General features: G+C 39.6%; 2 pseudogenes; one reads left to right on the forward strand and one right to left on the reverse strand.

Annotated features, from left to right (window-relative positions):
- LOC144249315 (rho GTPase-activating protein 29-like) overlaps positions 1–23,426 on the forward strand; it is a 573,679-nt pseudogene that overhangs the window by 348,798 nt on the left and 201,455 nt on the right.
- Positions 5,334–6,425, reverse strand: LOC144249132 (protein arginine N-methyltransferase 6-like; annotated as a pseudogene).

The following is a 23,426-nucleotide window of genomic DNA, read 5'->3' on the forward strand; positions in this document are numbered from 1 at the left end:
AGTTTGTTATTTGCAGTACACAATTAATCACATCTGTTTACCATTTCATGAAAGCATAAACAATGTTTAAATGTATATAATTATATTGTTCTAGGGATGGACAAGGCAAGGCACGTAAGATAGCAGTGAAGATAGGGAAACAGTTTTATTTGGTTGCAGCTAGATTCAGAGGGCAGAGCTTCTGCTATAATCAATTAATCCCCTGAACTCCAAGTTTAGGTAGTTTCAGAATGTTGCACCCAGCATATAAGGGAAGGAGCTCAGAAGTTCACAGTCTGCAGAAGTTCAAAAAAGCAGTTTTTTTTTTCTTTCCTGTTCTGGGAAAGTTAACCTTTCAAGGACACCTGGGAAGGGGAGAGCTTTTTCTTCCCTTTCTTTCCTCCCCCTGCCAGCTGTTACCATGGAGCCCAGTAAGTAACTCCCTTATCTTAGAAATGTAGTCAGCACTTGTGAAAAACTAGCAAGGGGGTGTCCAGCACCTGGAGTGCTGATTTTTCCCAGACAGTAGCCAAGTAAAACAGGGCAACATGAAAATAGGAAGTTTATCTACACTAAACTGTTTTGTAGAGATTCTTTTGCTGAAATTCCTAAAATCAGCCATGATGAATATTGCTGGAGAAGGTCAGTTAAGACTTTTCTGTGGGCCTGGGTAGGGAGGGGGAAGATGGGAAGGCAGGGCTGAGAGCAGCTCTGGTGGATCTAAGAATGAAGAAGAAGATGTAAAAGAATAATTGGAAAGGGGTTTGGGATTTTCCCTAGCAAGGAAAACTTGAGCAGTAGAACAGGTAGAGCAGAGGGGAAGACAGGAGTGAATATCTCAAAAAGCCTGTAAGGGACTTTAATTTTTAGTAACCTGTTTTTAATGATGACAAAGCAACTTTAAAGGCCATTTTCACCAGATCTTGAACAAAGGTCTGAGGTCTCTCCTCAGCTGGTTTGAGCTTTGGGTTAGCTGGTAAGAGTACCTGGTGGGACTGAGTGTGGGCACTGACAGGAGAAGAGAGGAGTGAGTGTGTGGAGGGATTCCTTCAGTAACTGCTACCTCAGCAAGGGGGCAAGAGTCTGAGGAAGGGTGGTGATGTACATTTTTGATCTAGTATTTGGAGGGGAGAAAGCAGGTTACTGAGGTGGGAGTGAAGGCAGAAAGTCTGGGGCAGATGGCTGAGGGTGAGGACTTACTCGAGCCAGGCTATAGGATGGAGGTTCATTAGCAGGGTCAAAAGTAGTGGATGAGTGCGGAGGAGGAGAAAGTAGGGGATCGATGGTTGGGGGAGTTGATTTGTAAGCTGGAAGAATTTGTAGATGTTTGCAAGAGGTGCAGAGAGCATAATTGGAACGGAGCAAGAAGAAAGTGATCTTTAACTATTTTTTTGAATGCTCACAGTAATTGTAGAGATCCCTTAGAATGGAGGGATCCAGGGACCCAAAAGGGAGCCATCTGCTTTGGTTGTAAAGGGATGTGTGGGCCAGGGCTGGGTGCTATATTTGATCAATTTTTGGGTTTGATGTCTGGTGTCAAGGAGAGGGTTTTGAGGTTATCCAAGAAGCATTGTAGGGGAGAGTTGACCGGCAGAGAGGACAGATTACCCATGTCACAAACGTAGTATAAGGAGAAGGGAAGAGGACGCAAAGTAGTATAGGGGAGAAGGAAGGAGACACAAACATAGTATAAGGAGACAGGAAGAGTACGCAAAGTAGTATAGGGGAGAAGGAAGGAGACACAGACATAGTATAAGTGAGAGGAAAGAAGACACAAAGATAGTATAAGAGAGGAGGAGGAAACTGATTTATTGGCAAAAGGGGCATCCCCACTAGAGCCAAAAATTAGGAGTGCCTTAGTGGCAGGTTCAGGCTGCAGAGATTGGTCATCACCAAATCCTGACAGTGGAAGCTCTCCTCCTGGATGGAGCCAGAGCCGAGGGAGACCTTGGCCAAGGTTTTTTGGGAACCCTCCTGGAGACGCCAGATAATCCCAGGGCCATAAAGAGGGGAAAGAGAGAGAGAGGGGAAGAGAGAGGAAGGGGAGAGTAAGCATCTCTCTAGCACCCCAGTGAAGGTGAGGACTAGGACTTTATGAAAACCACTGAAACCGTGAAGGTCTGGGTAGGGTGTGATGTTTGGTTCTCTGTTATGTGTCCCTGGAGGTTACACAGTCCTTTGAGGGAGACCTACAAAGCCTATTCTGGTAAACTACCAGCTGGGAAGGGGAATAATTTTGAACCCAAGAGTCTAATCTGCCCAAGGAAAGAGTCCCTGAGGACCACTGTGGCCTTAAAGGCTGTGGTGGGGTGTTTTCCTCCCCACAGGTGGGCAAAGAAGTTTGCTGGATTGTCAATGGTCAAATCCTCCTGCCACCACCATTGGGTTTAGGACTCCAGGAAGGGAAAACTCACCAATTGAAGGCCGGTGGAGGATGGAGTTCTGGTGGTCGAGCAAATGGATTCAGGCTGTCCAGTTAGTGGCACTTCGGAAGGAAGAGGGACCCAAAAGTGGGTTTTAACCCTCTCCCGGGATTCGACACCAATGAAAGGAAAGTGACCACAACACTCAGATCAACCAAGAGATCTTTATTACAGCAGTGCAACAGAGGAGAAAAGAGAGAAAGAGGAGAGAGAGAAAGAGAAAGAGAGAGAGAGAGAGAGAGCGCAAGAGAGAGAGAGAGAGAGAGACAGAGAAAGCAAGAGAGATAGCAAGAGACAGAGAGGGGCCCAGCAGGAGGGAGTTTTTATAGCACAAATCTAGTGGGGTCTCTGGGTCTGCAAGCTGCCTTGTTAGCACAAGGGGGTTAAGTGTTAGGCCTTGAGTGGTGGGCTGAGTGTTCAGCCCTGAGCAGGGGGGAAAAGTGCTCAGCCTTGAGCAGGGGCTTGGGCATTTGGGCTTGAAGTAAACAGGTGATAAAGAACCAGACAGAGGGTTTGAGAGGCCAGGTCATCCTGCAGCTAACTTTGTTTGGCATGCCCTGCAGACAGCTTACTCAGCCTGTCCTGCACCTAACAGAAGTAAGCCCATTTTTTATGTTGGCATCCACACAAAATCTAACACTCAATACACTTTGCATTCTTGTCCCTCACTATATCCCAAAACATTCTCTGCTCTCTTGCTGGACACTATGTTTTCAACATTCCTTCATGGTTCTGTCCATGTCTTAGCAAATCTGTCAAAAGTGGGAAATGTCAACCTTGAAGAACTTTGTTCCCTAAACCCTAAGACAGAGGCTGGAGGACAATATTCAGAATCACCTAAGAAAAAAAGAAATTCTTTTATTCAATCCATAATGGATATATTGGTAGGAATAATAAACATAAAACTCACCGGCTAACATGACACATGATAACATTTGCTCTTGAGTATAAACTGCCATACAAGTTAAAAATTTCTAATAGAATTTAGATACATAATCTGATCCTAAAAAACTAAATTTAATAAAAAAATAGCCACTATACAGATTATGGAAATCAAGATAAATCAGAATAATAAAATCTTTATACATTGTACAGATAAGAGAATAAACACCAAGAAAAATAATTTCATAGTATTGAAAAAAGCAAAAAATAATAAGTAGTTTAATTCCTGAAATAGTATCTAGTAGATATTCAATAGGTATTTGTTAAATAAAAGAATGCACTTGTCCAAGGAATTAGATTGTGCATGATGGGAATTAATCAGAAAACACTTGTTTTTTAAAACAACTTTTTTGATATAATTCACATAATACTCAATTTATCTATTTAAAAGATATTTTTAATGGTTTTTAGTATATTCAGTATGTGAAATCACCATAATCAATTTTAGAACATTTTTGTTTCCTCCAAAAGAAAGCTTGCACTCATTAGTAGTCATTCTATACCTCCCTCCCACCCCTCAGACTCAAGTGAAAACAATTTGTCTACCATTTGTTTCTAAGATTTTGCTTTTTCCAGATATTTCTTTTATTTTTATTTTTAGACTTAAGTACTTTAATATGCAGTGAAGAAAAAGAGAATGCAAGTTACAATAAATGAAATGCTAGAGTACTTAAGAACACAACTTCTGCACTTTTTCTATTATCCTATAAAAGCTACTAATATGCAAAAACCATACCTTTAGTCTTTTGAATTGTCCTGAAGCTATGTTCTGAAGGGTTTGTAACACTTAAGAACTGGCATTAAAAAGGCAAAAAGCACTATAACTCATAAACAGCACAAAAGTCTTACTTAATCTCTAAAAATAATAGGAATGCAAATGTTTTATTTGACATAGAGATAAGGAGGGAAATATCAGTGGAATGAATTGGACAACATGACTCACACTTCATTACAAGCCATTTTCCCAAATTCACAACTTTCACATTTGGGTGATCTCAAAAAAAAAAAAAAAACAAAGTTAAAAAAGAAAAGAAAGGAACTTTCACTAGATGTAAATAGGCCAAGTTATTTAATCCCTCCACATGTTTAAATTGACTACACTTTTCTAGCTGGGAATGTATTTTCCTTATTTTAGTGAGCTTAAATAATGTACCCATGGTAATGAATAAGGCCTGGGTTTAGGTCCAGAAACCTTCTCTATCAGCCTGTTTCATAATTACTCCAATATTATGGAACACAATAAGACGTTTTCTTGGTTCAGTTTTAATAGTAATAAGATTTTTTAAAATCCATGCTACTTCACAGTTTTTCAGACTTTTTTTTCCTAAATGTGGATTTTGAAATTCTTAGGTATGCTATATAAGTATATAAAGTCCATTTCCATGTGTTCATAAACTTTAGCACCCAATAAGTAGTAGGAACTGGGTTATATAAACTACTTCCTAATCTCCACCCCTTAATTACTAGTAATGAATTTTATTTAGGGAACAATGAGGAACAAGTACCATAGCCTACAGGCATCTAGCAATGGAGGGAATTCAGACACAGAAATTAAGGCTCTGGAGAGGTTAAGTCATAGTGGAAACTTCCAGAATGAAACTGAACTCGTATACCCTTTTCCCAGCTGCAGACTTAGATAAGGTGTGAGGTGTTTAGTTGGTGCATGGGACCCACCATAAACTGACATTTTATCCATCTTCTTTTTTTTCCTCCATGAAAGAAAAGAAATGGAAATACAAGTGCTTGTTACCCCATGCTTTTAAGGCTTTTAAGCATGTTGTATCCGTGATTGAGGAGATCACTTTAAAAATTGCCAGAAGAATCTCCTCTAATGGAGACTGAAGTCACTCTCTCTCCCCAAGAACCATGTGGGAAAAGAGAGATAGTCCCCTATTTGCACATGAAATCTCCCTTTCTCCTCCGACCTCCCTATTCCTCTCCCAAACAGGCCAGGCTGCCTTGGGAGGTGGTTGGGAGAAAAAGCAATGCTCATTCCCCCATGGCAAAGTCTTTGGTCTTTTCATCCTGGTCCCCCATTTTGTAGCACAGCAGAAAGCACAGGTGAAGAGGGTTGTCCTGGGAGGGCAGCAGCATGATCTCTGCTGAAATGACCCTGCCTTGCTCCACTTGTACTGTCTCCTTTAGGAAGAGGAGTGCCTGCTTCCAGAGTGTGGCCCGGTGCAAAGGCGAGATGGACAGCACCAGGGGTTTCTCCGAATCTCCTCCAGGGAAGGTCACCTGGAACCAAAAGGCCAAACCATGCAAGGGCACCCAGCCATAACAGCTATAGCGGAAGTGCCCACCCACCTTGCCTCCAGCTCCAGCTCCAGGCCCGCAGGTCAGCTGGAGCTGAGCAAAGTGCTACAACCAGGCCAACACATCCTGGCCGGACAGACCCTGCACCAAGATCTCCGAGTGGCTCATGAGGCAGCTTGTGGCGAAACTCTCTAGGCAACTCATGTCCATGCCTTAGTGTTGCTTCACCTGGCTCCAAAAGCCTAGGCGCCACTCCAGCATCTGGTCGCTGATGGGGGCTACAAGGAGCTCAGTGAAAATCAGTAGGAGACTACCGACCTCCCTCAGCCACTGGGTCTGCAGGTGCAGCACAGAGCTCAGCATGGACTCACGCAGAAGTCCATAGCCCATTCACTCGCTTACGATGGCATCCACGTGCTCTGGCAACTCCACCATCTCCACCGAACCCTGCAGGACATGCACTTGGTCCTCCAGCCCATTGAGCCGCCCTACCTCTAGGGCCTCTTGCCAAATGTCTCTACCAGCCTGGGCACAGAATATGCTCAAAATGCCGGTGCCTGTGCCCACCTCCAACAAGGTCTTGCCTTGCAGAGCTGCCCAGTTCAGCAGGATGCCAAGGCGGTAGGCATTGGTGAGGACGCAGTTGGAGATCCTCTCCTCCCCGACATGTCCCTGTAGCACCCCTAGTACAGGTGGTCCTGCTTGCTTGCTCTTAGTCCTCTGGGGTCGGGATCATGGCAAGTCCACCTCCTGCTCCCCGTCCTCTTCTTCTTCAGTTCTCTCCCCTCCTTTGCTGCCCCCCCCACGACTCTCCAGATATTTCATATAAATGGAATCATACAATATGTGGTCTTTTGTGATTGGCTTCTTAACTTGATGTATTCAGGTTTCACCTACAGTGCAGCATGTATCAGTAGTTCATTTCTTTTTATTGCCAAATATTCCCTTTTATGGATACACCACATTTTATTCAGTTGACAGATCCTGGGGTCATTTACATATTTTTGGCTCTTATGAATAATGCCATATGAAATTCATGTGCAAGTTTCTATGTGAACATTTTATTTTCATTTCTCTAGCATATATACCTTTGGGACTTACTGGGGCATATGCTCTTTCCCCTTACTGGTTAAGGGTAAGTTCAAAGAAAAAAATGGAACTGTTAATTCTGGCTGAGAAATTAGAAAAGACTACTTAGTAAAAGTGGAATGTGAGCTAAGTTTTGAAATAGGAGTGATAGGATTCAACCAGAAAAGGGAAAATGAGATGACAGAAAGTCAGACATTTTGACTTCAATAACATTTGACTTATATTTGCATATCATTATCCACAGTACATTTATGAAAACACAAATTGGTGTAAATATATTTTATATACAACAAGAGATATGAAAGCTGTGCTCTGTAAGTGTAATACAAATTGTAATGTATTCCGCTGTCATATAAAAAATCAATTAAAAAAAGGCATTTTAAAGAGTGGTATATCAGTAGTAAATCTTCATCAACACAGCATATGTTTTTACTTCTGAATGTTTTATTTGTATATTATAGTTACACATAATAGTGGGGCTCATTTTGACATAATTATATATCATGGAATAAAATTTTCTCCACTTCAGTCCCCAGTACTTCCCCTTTTCCTCTCCTTCTCCCTCCTCCTATTTCCTTTCTACTCTAATGGTCTTCCTTCTATTTATTTATAATTTTAAAATTTAGTTCTTTATATATAAACATAAAGGTCAAATTCACTGTGGTGCATTCACATGTACATAGCATAATTTGGTGAATTTTAATCCATTGTTCCTCTCCTTTCCCATTCCTCCTCCCTCCCCATCCATTCCTCCACTGATCTCCCTTCCTTTTTCACAGGATTCCTCCCCCACTTTTTCCCCTTCCCTTGGTCAAGCTTCCTTCTATGAGAGAAAACATTCAACCTTGACTTTCTGAATCAGACTTATTTAATATATATATATTAGTAAAATACTCACAAAATTTAATATTTAACTAGAACCCTACAATTTCATGGCATTGAGTACATTCACATTTGTACAACCATCACCAACAACCATCTTCAGAACATTTCCATCTTGGCAAATTGCAACATTTCACCCTTAATAAAGATAACTCCCAGACTGGCAACCTCCACTCTACTCCTAGAGTACTTTTGGACTGTTTCTTTTTCACTTAGTAAGAGAGATCCACCACTGACTAATGGGTGGTGTCTATATTTACAGGCCTTGCTGCACATACATGATTGAGTGTATTGTAAGGACAGGTAACAGAAAATAGGGAAAAAAAGAGGTGGAGACAAAAACTGAACATATGGATCTCTATCCACAGGCTTAAGCAGCCCTGTCACAGATCTGCCTGATTATTTCACATCAAGAAATTGACCTTCCACCTGGTGCTGTGGTGCATACCTGTAATCCCACCAGCCTGGGAGGCTGAGGCAGGAGGATTGCAAATTCAAATCCAGCCTCAGCAAAAGCAAGGGGCTAAGCAACTCAGTGAGACCCTCTCTCTAAATAAAATACAAAAGAAAAGAAGGCTGGGGATGAGACTTGGTGGTTGAGCACACCTGAGTTCAATCCAGAGTACTAAAAAAAAAAGCAAAAAAAAAAAAAAAAAAAAAAAACAGAAATTGACCTTGACCTTGACCTTCCTATAATCCCAACTACTCAGGAAGCTGAGGCATGAGGATTGCAAATTTGAGGGCAACCTGGGCAGTTTAGCAAGACCCTGTCTCAAAATAAAGTTTGTAAAAAGGGCTGGGGATGCATTTCAGAGGTAGAATGCTCCTGGGTTCCATTCCCCAGATTTTTGGAGCCATTTTCACTTTGCAGATCCACCAGCAGTTTCACACTTTCTCAGTTTCCCTGCCTTCACATGAGGCCAGGCACATCACAGCACCACTATAGCTTCATGTCCTCAGTGCCCATCCATGGTGAGGATTCTGCTGAGGGTCCTGTAGGCACTTCCATGTTCCCCTCTTGTACCATCACAGTCCTGGCATTGAACATCACATGTTTTACCATGACCTTGGATTGAAATCTAAATTTTGTAGAACCCTGAGCCCCCAGATCCCAGCTAACCTGAAGCACACTTGCTTGCACTGATGCTTTCTGTCAAGAAAGCATTTCCTAGTGCAGCCTCTTGAAAAACAACTTGGCAATGCCTCAGAGTTAAACAGTTATACTATGATGGACGAACTTTCCAAAAGTGTCAAATAAAAATTAATCACTGTATAATCCTAGGCTATATGTCTACTAAATCATATTAGTTAGCAGAGTGACTGACCGGACTCATCAAAAATTGAGAATTAAAGAAAATTCTTGTTAACACTTGTGTACTTTACTTGAATATAATAACACATAATTAGCTTAGCCTTATAAAAATATGGGGCTTGGTCAAAATATTTACACATTTTTTAAATTAATGGTAGAATACACATACCACTCACCATCACAACCATTTTTAAGTATACAGTTCAGATCAGTTGCTTAATTACAGTCACGTGGTTGTGTGCCCAATCTTCAGAACTCTTTATCTTACAAAACCAAAACTCCATTTCCATTTAGCAACTCCATATTCCACTATTCATTCCCTGGCAATCACCAATCTAACTTTCTTTCTCTATGAATCTTACTACTCTGGGTCAGATTAACTAATGTTAAGCAGAATTATACAGTATTTGTCCTTAGTTCACATAGCATCGTATCCTTGAATTTTATTAATGATGTATCAGAATTCCCTTCCTTTTTAAGGATGAATAGTATTCTACTATATGTGTGTATGCCAAATTTTGTTTATCCATTTAACCTTTGATGGACACTTAAAATGCTTACACCTTTGGCTACTGCAAATAATGCTATGAGCATGGGTGTCCAAATACCTGTTTGTTTTTTATTATCAATTCTTTTGGGGACTTATACCCCAAAGTGGAATTGCTTATTAAGTTTCCTCAGCAACTGCCATACTGTTTTCCATAGTGGCTGCACTATTTTACATTACCCGACCAACAACACAAGAGGGTTCCTGTTTTTCCATTCCCTTGTCAACACTAGTTACTATTATTATTTTTTAATAGTAGCCAATCATAATGGGTGTGAGGTGGTTCCTAATTGTAGTTTTGATTTTCATAATGGTAAATTATGCTGTACATCTTGTGCTTATTTGTCATTTGTGCAACTTCTTTGGAGAAATCCTTTGCCCATTTTTTAATCAAGTTTTATTGTTGAGTTGAAGGAGTTCTTTATTTACTTTGTATTTTTTTCAATATTTATTTTTTATTTGTAGTTTGACACATACCTTAATTTTACTTATTTATTTTTATATGATGAAGGGCCTCACCCATGCTAGGCAAGCACTCTACTGCTGAGCTAAAACCCCAGCCCATAACTTTGCGTATTTTTTAAAAATATATTTTTAGTTCTAATTGGACATAATAACTTTATTTATTTTTCTATGTGGTGCAGAAAATCGAACCCAGTGCCTCACACATTCTAGGCAAGTGCCCTACCACTGAGCCACAAACCCAGCCCAACTCTGAATATTAAACCCTATGGGATATGGGATTTGTAAGTATTTTCATCCCTTGTATAAGTTGCTATTTCACTATCGACTTAACAAGTTTTAAATATAAATAAAACTCTTGGGTTTATTTGAAACTTTAATATCCTCATCACTCTTGAAGGTCTTAAAATATTATACTTTTCTAGCTTGTACCTTTTCCCTACCCAGTTCTAGGTATGACATTACTGCAGTCTTTTTTGAGCTGTGTGATAATTTTAGACTTAGACCTCTGGGTAAGAAATCTAAACTTTTTCTCTGTCATGTAATTAGGAAGCCACATAAGACAGTAAAACGTCTTGGACCAGTAGGGAGAAAACCCAAAATTTAAACCTGCTCTATCACTTATTACTAGTGTAATACTTGTGTAAGTCATTTAACTTTTTTGACCTTAAGTTACATGTTTACAAAGCAGAATGTTAATTATTGGCCTCCAGTGAACCATTCACCTTTATAAAGCATGGACAACATTTTCACCATGTGGTCCAGCAGTCATGTTCTCTGGTATTAACCCAGTGAATTGAAAACATATCCATATAAAACCCTAACTATGCATGTTTATAGCTTCTTTATTTATAACTGCCCAAACTTGGAAGCAATCAAGATGTTCTGATGAAAACAAATGAATTGAATTCTAGATAACAGAATATTATTAAGCACTAAAAAAAAGTTAGGAAGCCATGAAAAGACATGGAGGAAGCTTAGATGCACATTACTAAGCAAAAGACACCAGTCTGAAAGGGCTCCAAACTATTCGATTCCAACTACATAATATTCTGAAAAAAAATTTTTAAAAGAATTGAGGAAGAAGGGGGGAATAAATAAAAAATCAGACTTTTCTCATTCTCTGCTCAGCCTAAAAGGTAAAAAAAAGGAACAAAAAATCAAGCAATATGCTTACCTGTGTTTACCGTGATTAATGCCAGATTTTAGTTGGAAGAGAAAGGGTGAAGCTTATCACAGGATAGTTTTTCATTTCCATGTCTTGCAGAGGACAAATCAAATGATACCCACTGCACCTTAATACCATCAGGAAGCTGCCTATTTAGAAACTCTTCAGCACAGAACACACTTTTCACCTTTATCTGGCATCACCCTGTTTGATGTCACACCTGTATCAGAATCTCGGCATTACACATATCATCTGTGGGGACTTTGAATCCTTTATTCACAAAATGTGTGTGGATCCCTAGGCTTGCTGTGAGAATTAAATAGGATAGTATATTTCAGGAGGATCCTGAGTTCAAAGCCAGCCTCAGCAATGGTGAGGTGCTAAGCAATTCAGCCAGACCCTGTGTATAAATATAAAATACAAAATAGGGCTGGGGATGTGGCTCAGTGGTCCAGTCCTCCTGAGTTCAAGCCCCGGTACCAATATATATATATATATATATATATATATATATATATATATATATATATATATATATATATATATATTCAAAAAGCCTAGTGGACATGTTTGCCTGCAATGACTAAATAACTGACTTAAGAAGGTAGCCAACAAGTGTCCTGACCACCAGGTGTCACCATTGGGCCAGGATTATTCACCTAACTGCTCCAGTCAGGGGGTAGAACCTAGCAGCAAAACAAGACTGTCACTTTCACATAGAGTACATTCAGAATTGATATAGGCTTTTCCCTACCTTGGGAGCTGGTAAACACACACACACACACACACACACACACACACACACACACACACACACACACATATAATTTGAAATATTATAATATTTCAGTATTCTCTTATAGGTGTGCTAAAAATTATGTACTAAAATTAATTAGCTGAATATCCTCAGATTTGTTACCAAAATTTAATTTGTAAAATTATCCTCAGTGCACTATTTATTAATTTTGAGAATCAATAGTGCTTTGCACATCCTTTCGTTTACCAACCAGACATTATTGGTCTCCCATAGACTTCAACATTGACACAATGGACAATTTTCTGGCTCCAATTCCAAAATCCATTGACATTATTTCCTTTACAATTTTAATGAGATGACAGATAAAAAAGAAAGTACAATAGTTTTAGTGTAAAAATAAAGTTTGTGACCACTAAATGTGGGTTAAACAAAGATTATTAACCCTTCTCCTTGACCTCAAGAACTCAAAAATTCAGTTATAAACTTTTTTTTGTTGTTTTCTATTTTCTTGAAAAGAAAAAAAAAACACCCTAGGGCAAATCTATCAATCTGTGAACAACCCTGAAATTACTCAAGGAACATTGCCACACCTGGCTGCATTCTGGGACCTACTAATGTCTCTCTTAGAGAGTGCACAGGGTGCACAGCAAGAGGCTCATTTCAAAATGAGCACAGAGGTTGGGCTTCCCTCCTGGTTCTAAGTCCCCCACATTGAGGCTCACAGTGGTCACTTCAAGACAGGTAATTCGATGAGCATTAGCTTGGAGCTGGAGGTGCAATCAATAGTCTCATGGACTGTTGCCTCATCTGCTAGGAACACTTGCCTTAAATTAAGGCTGACATGTCCTACCTCAGCCTCAATCTGGGCATGCAAAATCCCTCCTAGCCCACCAGAAAGAAGAGTGACACCAAGCACAGGCTGTTCAGAGCACATTCTTGGAACTCCAGCAGCTGGGGTCATTTTTTTTTTTAATTCCACTTTGTAAGAAGCACTTAATGCTTCTTAAGGAAAACAAGAAGCATCCTCTCTCCCTTTGGCCATCTCTCCCATTCCTAGAGAATTGGGAGGAAAGAGCTGTCACCAGGAACCATTTGGAGCCAGGAATGCAGAAGCCAAGGCCAGGCTAGATAAACCCATTTGTGAAGCACTTTGTGCTGATGGATACATTCCTGACTGGTTTCAGACCAGTCCCTGGAGGACAGCGAGCTCAGGAGGCTGGCTGCCTGGCTGGAATGAAGGGGCCAACATAAGGGATGCTGTCCATGAACCAGCCTAGGCTGCGCAGGGGGCGTGGCAGCTCAGGAGGAGCAGGAGACCCGGAGGACTCCGGGGTGAAGCTGCTGCTGTGCAGCAGCCCCATCTTGCAGAAGAGGACCCCATTGACTTAGGGTACAGAAGAGAGCTCCTGGAGCTCGAAGTCCACCTTAAACTTACACTTCTTTAACATTGTGAGAGCCAGGCGCCAGCAATCGGGCAGCACAGGCGGGTGCCGCCCCCTTAGCTCCGCTAAGCCCCGATCCGCCCAGATCTAGGGCTGGGGCCTCCAGCTGCGCACAGGGGCGAGGCAGGGGGCTCCGGGGCTGTGGCGGCAAGGCCTCCACTCTCTCTCGGTAGCCCAGGTCGAGAGCGGCTGGGGCACCAACCTCGGCTGACCTCCAGGAGCAGTTGTGCTGCAGCTGGCCCAGGAAGGGTGCCCTTAGGTGCGCACCTCGCCGCTGTCGCCATCCTTCTGAGAGCTGTGAGAAGTGGAGCTCAGAGTGTGGTCCCTGTCTCCACCTCAGCCACTCGGGATCTGCAGCGCGATCTGCAGCGCACTACTGGGCGGAAGCGGGAGGCACAGGGAGGGCGGGGAAACTAAACCTCAATGGCAGTTAGCGCCATCACGACTCTCTGGGGTTAAAAACAACAACAACAACAGCAGCGGCCAAAAAAAGCTTCTTTCTACAGCTTTCTGGGCACCTTTGGTTTCAGTTTTTGCACCGCCTCTTTTCTCCCCCTGCCCTTTCAGCTATTTCTTTCCCTTGGGTTTCAGAGTTAATAGGGAATGTCAGAATATGACGTTGTTTTAGTCAAATTGAAATCCAAAAACTAAAACTTCTTTTAAATACTCAATATTCTCGAACCTTCAAATATGAAATAAAGAAGAGGAAAAAGGAAAGGGATTAAAATGTGTTGAGGGCCTACCAAGTGCCCAGCCCTGTACTGATACAGGCATTTCTTTTTTCTTTTATCTAATGCCTGTCACCCAGGGTAAAAAAGAGCATAGAAGGAGTTAAAATCACACCTTTCCTTTTAAAATTTGCCCATACTCGGAACTGAAAATGCTTAAAATCAAAGTCTGCAGGGAAAGCTTAAAAAAAAAAATCTTTGTACTTGCATAGCAATTACCTGTCCTGTATAAGCACATGCAATATCTTGTTAAAGTGTATGTTCACTTGGTTACATAAAGTTCAGGTTTTTCAACTGAGATTTTTATCCTTCAATCTCAAGGACTCTCTTGCAGTAACCTCTGAAAGGGTGTAATTGAAAACATTCTCTTTCCCAGTTAATTCATTTATTCATTCATTCATATAAAATATTTTAATTACATAAAATATCAATCACAAGCTAGTCCCAATTATTTAAAAAAAAAGAAAAAAAAACTAAGAATTTTACCCTTTACTGATGCAGACCTGTTTAGATCCAACATTAAAAGACATGGCATCAAGCTAGGTGCCTAGAAGTCTACTTGGCTCAGCTACCCATCAAGCCCAGCGGCTCTGAGGCTGAGGCAGGAGGATCACAAGTGGCAGCCCAGCCTGGGAAACCAAAACCCTGCCTCAAAATTTTTACAAGTGTGGGGGATCTATAGCTCCAGGAAAAAAAAAATAGGAAGAGGTAGGGACTGAAGGGAGTTTGGAATAGAGTGAATGACAAAGAGGATGCCAGGAGGTGTGTCATTGAAGAGGTAACAGGCCAGATCACATGAGGTCTTGCAGGAAATTGTAAGGACTTGGGCTTTTACTGGTATATTATTTGATGGTTTTAAACAAGTGTGTGTCATGATATAACTTAAGTTGTAACACCCTCACTCTTGGTGGTGTATTGAGAGTAGCTAGGGTAAGGATGAAATCAAGGAGAGCAATTAGTATAGTTTTACAACACAGACAAAATTTGAGGGTGGCTTGTACTAGGATGGAAGAAGTAAGAACTGTTTGGATTATTGATATATTTTGAAATGGTGACAGGATTTTCTTCTGGGTCATGTGTATGATACAAAAGAGGGTAGTCAGGAGTTTTGATATGAGCACTTAGAAGACTGTGGCTGCCATGTAGTGGGATGGACAAGATTGTGAGAGAAACTGGGTTAGGACAGAGTGAATATCAGAATCTAGTTTTGTTTTTGTTAAGTTTCAGATGCTAATCTGACATCTAAGTAAAAATGTCAAGTAGGCAACTTGAACTAGTAATCTGGTGTTCAAAGAAACACCCTAGCAAGAGAGAGGAGGTGGCTGATAGCTGACTGGGAGGGGTTGGAACCAACAGCTTTCAGAAAGTCTTTAAAGCCATGAGACTGGGAGAGATGACTAGGGAGAGAGAATACAGTGTACAGAGTCCTAATATTTTCCAATGTTAAGAGACAGGGATGTTAGAATCTGTAAACAAGTCAGGATGGCACCTGGCATTAGAGTCTGTAAACAAGTCAGGATGGCGCCTGCATTTTGCCAGAGGGAGTGGTTTGTGAAGTAACGCCAGTGCGCCATTAAGTGTGGAGATTCCTTATTGGTTGACTGCTGTATCTAGTTTATGTTAATTAAGATAAGCTGTGTGTCATGAATATATACCCCGCCTGTGCTACAATAAACGGCTCCCACTCCTGCTGTATCAATGTACACAAGTTCCTGGTCACCCCCCAGTTATTTTGCTGCAGCCATGCTGTGGCAGATGGTGTCCCATACGGGGAGCCCAGGGACACTTGGGGGTAAGTGATGAAAACAAAAGTTGCCCATCCATAGATAGGATGGGAGCAAATCTGCTCATCCCTAGGCAGATGGGCAAGAGGAAAAATGGTCATTTTGAGAAAATGGAGAAGATTGATACAGTATGTTTTTGTCTTGATTTGTCTCAGTGTATTGAATTATCTTTGTGATGAAAATATGGAAGGGGTGTTAAGAAAATTACTAAGGGAAGAAGGCACCCCAGTGGAACCGAGAATAGTTAGGGCATGTGTTGATGGAAGCCCAGGAACTCTAGTAAGAAAGAAGAAAGTTCAGAGGAGGAAGGATTATCAGAAAAAAAGTTGCAGAAAAAGCTATTACTGAATACTTTTCATTACTGGAGGGTGCGTGAATTGGTGCGGCAGCTGCCACATGCGCGAGCAGGTCATGGCACAGCAAGGACTTTCCAAGTGGTGGCAGCGGCTCTTCCCTGCCCCTTGCCCGGGAGCAGGATGCCACTGTGAGAGCCCAGATAGAAACCTGACGGGGAGGCACAATCTCCTAGGCTCTTGCTCCCTGTACCTAGTGACAGGTTGAGTCTGGAATACTCCCCGGACTCTCCCCAGGGCCATCTGGGGCTGCCCAGGATGCTGCAGGTGGAATAAGGCCTGGCCCGAATCCCTGAAGTTTGATCATTTCCAAGGCCAATAACTGCAATGGTTCTCCCACACCTGGAAGCTAATGAATAATGAGTACTATTAAGGCTTATTTCAAATGTAAAAAACCTTGAGATAATGTACTACATTGTTCAGAAGGTTGTTTTCTTAGTGGAATACTACAGGATTTTCTTTAGCATCATTTCCAGAGTTCCTGCCTTCATCCCAGTGCTGGTTAAGACAAGGGTGGAAAAATTTCCAGTGTTGCTGAAAACCGGACAAAACTTCAGCTGAGAAATGGACAAGACTTCTGAGCTGTTGCTGTTTCTGCTGCTACAGCTTAGGCTAGCTGCCTGCAGAACTTACCTTTATTGTGATTTAAGCTAGCTGCCTGCAGAACTCACCTGGACTGTGATTTACCTGGACTGTGAGTTAATCTATTGAGACACTGCTTTACCTGGACTGAGACAATAAATTGTAATCTACAACAAATTGTAACTCGGTATCTTTGCTAACACTGTCATTGCTGCTATAATTTTTTCCAAGGTCTTCTTGCATTGAGCCATCAATTGGCTTGGTATTGTGGCATTTGGTATCCTCCCCTTCGGCTTGTAGCAGATTATTTATGGTGTTTGTGTAAAAACCACTATGGTCATTATTTAAATTAAATAAAAGGGGGAAATATTAGAGTCTGTAAACAAGTCAGGATGGTGCCTGGCATTTTGACAGAGGGAGTGGTTTGTGAAGTAACACCTGTGAGGCATTAAGTGTGGAGATTCCTTATTGGTTGACTGCTGTATCTAGTTTATTTTAATTTAGATAAGCTGTGTGTAATATATATATATATATATATATATATATATATATATATATATATATATATATAAATATATACCCCTCCTGTGCTACAATAAATGGCTCCTACTCCTGCTGTATCAATGTACACAAGTCACCCCCTGGTTATTTTGCTACAGCTAGACTGTGGCACAGGGGAGATGGGCAGAATCAGACAAAGTGACCCAGAAGGAGCAACTAGAGAGAAAAGGGGAAAACAGTAGAATACTCTGTTCTGGAAGCCAAATACAGATGACAGTTTGGGAGGAGGTAGTTCTTTCTGTCAAATGACTCTGATAAGCTAAGACAAGGACAGGGGATAGACCACTGGATTTAGCCCTGTGGAAGCCATTGGTGGAGTAATGGTGGTAAGATCTTAGTGGGTTCAAAAATGGCAAGGAGAGATTGGAGACAAGGGAGGTAACTGTTGATGAAGTGTTGTTGCAAGGACAGAGACAGAAACAGAGTGATAGTGGGGAAGGTGGAGACAAGAGTCTTTTTGTTTTTATTTATTTATGATGAAACTGCTTGAGCACTCATGTTTTGGGAAGAATTGGGATGACTTGGGGCTTGAGAATGAGTGTTAGAAATTGAACTGGTGGCTTGAGGAGATGCTTTAGGATTAGCAATAATTCCTGAAAAAAATGAGGACAGAAGTTGGCTGAGGCAAGAATTTGAAATCAAAATTAGTAAAGCAATGTATCTCACTGTCTTTCTTCAAATTCTTAATTTCATTTAGTTATTTGAGAAATTCTTTGCTTCAATTTTTTTCTACTGAGGTACTGATGATTGAACCTAGGGGTGCTTAACCATTGAACTATATATATTTCCAGCCAGTTTTTATGTTTTATTTAGAGACAAGGTCTCTCTGAGTCTGGCTTTGAACTAGCGATCCCTCTGCCTCAGCCTTCCAATCCACTGGGATTATGGGCTTGTGCCATTGTGCTGGCTCTGATGGCAATTTTAAAAATTCATGAAATTGGCTTGAACAGTATCATCTCAATGGGAATTATAATCCCATGGCTATTTATATTTCTTTTGACATTTTGGATACTAGATATTTCAGATCCATAAAAATGGAAATTGTCTTTTAAGATCTGCAACCACAAAGGGTATTTGTCAGCCTGACTCTATTGCTAGAGAGATTAGCAATGAAAAGAAGTTATAAGATGAGGTTGTAAGGAGAAATGTTGAAGAAGAACCACTAGCAGATTGGGATGTAATAATAACGACTTAAATTTCTGCAGTTCTTTATAATTTATGGTGACAATGTATATACCATCTCATTTAATACTCTGAATAGTTCCTTATTGTATGAATTATCCCCACATAAATTGGGGTTCATGGATGTTAGGTGGCCTCCATATCACAAAAGTAACAATGGACAGAGCTCTACTATAATCCAGATTTTCTGACTTGATGTCATTTTGAAGTTTTTGAAATTTATAAATCACAATTTCTATTTGAGCACATACTTTCTTAAAAAATGTATAGCACAGATCTTGATGTGTCAATGACAGTGGACCTTGATGAATGGAAGAAGCATTTCCTATTGAAACCTGTCAGAAATGTTGAGGAAAGTGTTCATTACTAGAATCATTTTACTGTAAGTGGTCTCTTTTTTACTATTTGTTTATTTTATGTCATGGGCATAAAAATGTAACACAGGGTGTAAAATTATGTGTCAATGTGATCTATGCCTTAGGTCATTGTGGGGATTAAAGTAATTAATAAAAGAAAAGCATTTAGAATAACAATTGACATGTTAAACACCATACTTTTTTAGCTATTATGATTACCAGTAGAAAGTAAAGAACTTTGAACTGAAACCGGTATTTCAAAGCTGTGATGTCTGTTGTTTCTTTGTGAAATTTACCTTTTTTTCTTCAACACTTAATTTTCTCTTAACATTCTGTGTTATGGCTGGGTGCTGTGGTGTACCTATAATTAGGAGACTGAGGCAGGGGAAGCACAAGATCTAGTACAGCCTGAGGTTACAGGTGTGAACCACTGCACCTGTCTTGTCACTTATAATCTTACAAAGAAGGTATTAGTATTGTTTCTACTTCACATTTGAGGTAACCGAGGCCCAGAGGAGATTTTCAGTTAGGATTAGGGAGGTCAGGATTTGATTCCATCTGATTCCTGGGTCCAGGTTCTGTCCCCTCAAAAATTCCAAGTTATGATACATGTATAACAGAACTTATTTTCTGCTTTAGGTATTATGTGGAAATTATCAGACTTTCACCACTTCCACTATATGTCGAGATGTAAAACAAAACTCTTTTAAATATGTTTTATATATTTTATATTTTTTTGTTAAAGTATATTCTGACTGAAGATAACATAGCCATGCACTAGATCTTGAACTCTAATGAGACTTTGACATTATTGCCAATTAAATAGCTACTAGCTCACTAGTAGTTTGTTTGATTTGAGTTTGCCATAGCTAAAAATATTTATTAGAATTTGAAAGAATTTTCTTTTAGTATTCCATATTATATAAATAGTTTTCAATTAAAAATATGATAGATTTAAAAATTGGTAATGTAAAGATTGTCATAAACACGATAATTCAGTTATTTTTAATTTACAATTGACAACATTATTATCTACCACTAGTGTTCTAGGGTGGGGCAAAATTAGAGAATTATCTCCTTTCTTTTGAAATGGGTGATAAACATACAGTATACTTTGATTCATGGAGAGAATCAAAATTGTGTCATGAAGAGACAGAGACTGGTCCAGGAGTTACACTCACTCTTTATTCCCTATCATATGAAAGAACCTGTAATTGCTTGTGGTCCCTTTGAAGCAGGCCATACCTTAAATTGTTTGCCTGTGCCTTGGGGCCAAGTTTCTATGGGTCTGGTGATGTAACTGTGACAAGGGGAGAGGAAGGGTTTCCATTCTTTCCATGTTGTACTTAAGGCAGAAATTATGGGGCTCTAGCAACAATCTCTATCTACTTTTACCTTTTTGAGCTATGGAAGAACATATTTCTTTCTAATTTTTACTGAAATAGAGATGAAGCAAGTGTGCTTGGTTGCAGCTATTCTGAATTTAAAGAAGGGGAAAGGGGCACAAGACTTTTTTCAGTGTGCATATTTTTTCACCTGTATTCAGTCCTGTGCCTCATTGAATGAAAGAAGGGGGTAATTGATTTATAATGGGAATTTCCTCCTGTGATTATAGAGGGTAAGAAGCTCTGTGATGTACTTTCTGCAAACTGGAGAACAAGGATACCTGCTAGTGTCTAAATCCACAGGCCTGAGTACCATGGTTCAACTCTCAGTCCAAGATCAAAGACTTGAGAACTGGGGTGAAGGGTGAGTCTACTGGCATAAGTCTTTGAGTCCTGAGATTCTGAGAGCATGAAGACAAAGATGTCCCAGCTCAAGAAAATAGAGAGAATTTGCTTTCCTCTACCTTAATGTTCTATGATGACAGTCAAATGGTTGAATGATGCCCACTTATGGTGTATCTATGCATTCAATGCTAATCTCTTCTAGAAATACCCTCATAGAGACACATATGAAACCAACTACAGGGCATCATTTAGCCCAGTCAAGTTGGCACATAAAATTAAACATCACACTCTCTATGCATTTTATTTTTTCCTAAGTATTTTTTTATTAAAATGTCATTTTACTCAACATTTTTTGGAACTTTCCTCAATCATATTTTTTAACTTTACTGTCAAACTTATTATTTTAGCAATCAATACTTTAATGGTTCCTATTTTTTTTTGGTACTTTCTATTGAACTCAAGTGTTCTTAACCACTGATCCATATCCCTAGCCTTTTTTATTCAACTTTTAAATTTTTGAGACAGGGTCTCAAAAAGTGAGGCAGGTCTCACTAAGTTTCTTAGGATCTCCCTAAGTTGCTGAGGGGGTTGAATTTTTGAACTTGCATTCTTCCTGCTTTAGCCTCATGACCTTCTGGGATTACAGGTGTGTGCCACCACACCTGGCTTTTATACTATCTTTCTTTTCTTCTTGTTCTTCTTCTTTTTTTTAATTGAGAGGGGTTTTGCTATGTTGCTCAGGCTGTTCTTGAACTGAACTCAGATGTTCTTCCTACTAAAGCAATCACATAAGTTCTAGTAAATTTTTCCAAGACCTGTTGTATTTATTGGCAAAACAAAGTATTTACTTCTATGAGTAGTAAGTAAATGTATCTGTTACTTGTTGTAAGCAATTACTCTATTCCATTTTCACTCTGAGCTGTTGTTCCTTCCTCCTCACTTAATTCCATCCCTTTGGACACTGTCAAATCTGTTTCCTGAAACACTGTTCCATCATATTTCATTATTCAACAGTGGTACCAATATTTACTGAGCAACATTCACCTTTCACAAAAGTTTTAGGTCATATGTAGAATGTTATTTTATACTGTCTTGCTTTCCAGATTTTTTTGTATTTAAGCTTTATTTCCCAAATTTTCCTTCCCTTGAAGGAAAAACTTTATATTAAGTTTATTTATTTCTCAGAATATACCATATACATAGTTCATAGATTCATTTCTAACTAAATTTAGTTTATATCACTGAAACTAAAATAACATTTTTAATAAGATGGGAATGATTATTTTTTAAGTTTTATTTTTATTGCTTCTTTTTAGTTATTCATGACAGCAGAGTGTATTTGATATAATTATATAAGCAGGGAATGTATTTTATTCTAATTAGGACATCATTCTTATGGATGTACACCTTGGTGGGATTCACAGTGGGGTATTCATACATGTACATAGAAAAATTATGTAAGGAGTAAAGATTTGTTCCCAGGATGTAGGCTCCCTATTTACCTCTCTTATTGTTTCTTTTGCTGAGAAAAAACTTTTTAGTTTGAGTAAGTCCCATTTGTTTATTCTTGTTATTAACTCTATGTGCTATGGGTGTCCTATTGAGGAATTTGGAGCACGACCCCACAGTATGTAGATCGTAGCCAACTTTTTCTTCTATCAAACGCCGTGTCTTTGATTTGATATCAAGCTCCTTGATCCATTTTGAGTTAACTTATGTGCATGGCGAGAGAAAGGGATTCAGTTTCATTTTGTTGCATATGGATTTCCAGTTTTCCCAGCACCATTTGTTGAAGATGCTATCCTTCCTCCACTGCATGCTTTTAGCCCCTTTATCAAATATAAGATAGTTGTAGTTTTGTGGATTTTTTTCTGTGTCCTCAATTCTCTACCATTGGTCTACCCGCCTGTTTTGGTACCAGTACCATGCAGTTTTTGTTATTATTGCTCTGTAGTATAGTTTGAAGTCTGGTATCGCTATACCACCTGATTCACACTTCCTGCTTAGCATTGTTTTTGGTATTCTGGGTCTTTTATTTTTCCATATGGATTTCATGATTGCTTTCTCTATTTCAATAAGAAATGCCATTGGGATTTTGATTGGCATTACATTAAACCTATAGAGAACTTTTGGTAATATCGCCATTTTGATGATGTTAGTTCTGCCTATCCATGAACAGGGTATATTTTTCCATCTTCTAAGATCTTATTCTATTTCTCTCTTTAGGGATCTGTAGTTTTCATTGTATAAGTATTTCACCTCTTTTGTTAGGTTGATTCCCAAGTATTTTATTTTTTTTTTGAGGATATAGTGAATGGAGTGGTTGTCCTCATTTCCATTTCAGAAGATTTGTCGCTGATATACAGGAATGCCTTTGATTTATGCGTGTTGATTTTATATCCATGCTGTGACCAGTTTTGTGATTTTCTTAAATCTTGCCTGAATAATAACAAATCTACTACTTTTTAACATGGAAAGATACAGGATTATCAATTTTTTTCTCTTTTATGCCTTAAGGCAAAAATAAAAATGCCAATTGACTTTGAATATTATAACATTAAAAAAAGTAGACCAGTGCCACAAGTTATAACTTTGGGGAAGCTTTGTGTGAAATGTGGCAGTAGGCTCCCTCAACATACCTTTGCATCTGGTTCCAGTCCATAAAGCCACACTTTCCTCCTACTAAGCTGAGTGCCATAGTAGGACTAAATGGCCATTTTGTCTGCTTTTTTGTTCATGTCAAATCATCAGGTACTTGCCATAACTCAACTATGGGAACATTTTGTCTCTACCAGTAATGCAGCATGGCATATCTGAATTTTCAGGGCTAATGTCCATAATGGCAGAAATAAGACCAAAGAATAACTTGGGGCAACCTTTTTTTGAACATT

The sequence above is a fragment of the Urocitellus parryii genome, chromosome 11 (genome assembly GCF_045843805.1).
Source record: "Urocitellus parryii isolate mUroPar1 chromosome 11, mUroPar1.hap1, whole genome shotgun sequence".
Lineage (NCBI taxonomy): Eukaryota > Metazoa > Chordata > Mammalia > Rodentia > Sciuridae > Urocitellus > Urocitellus parryii.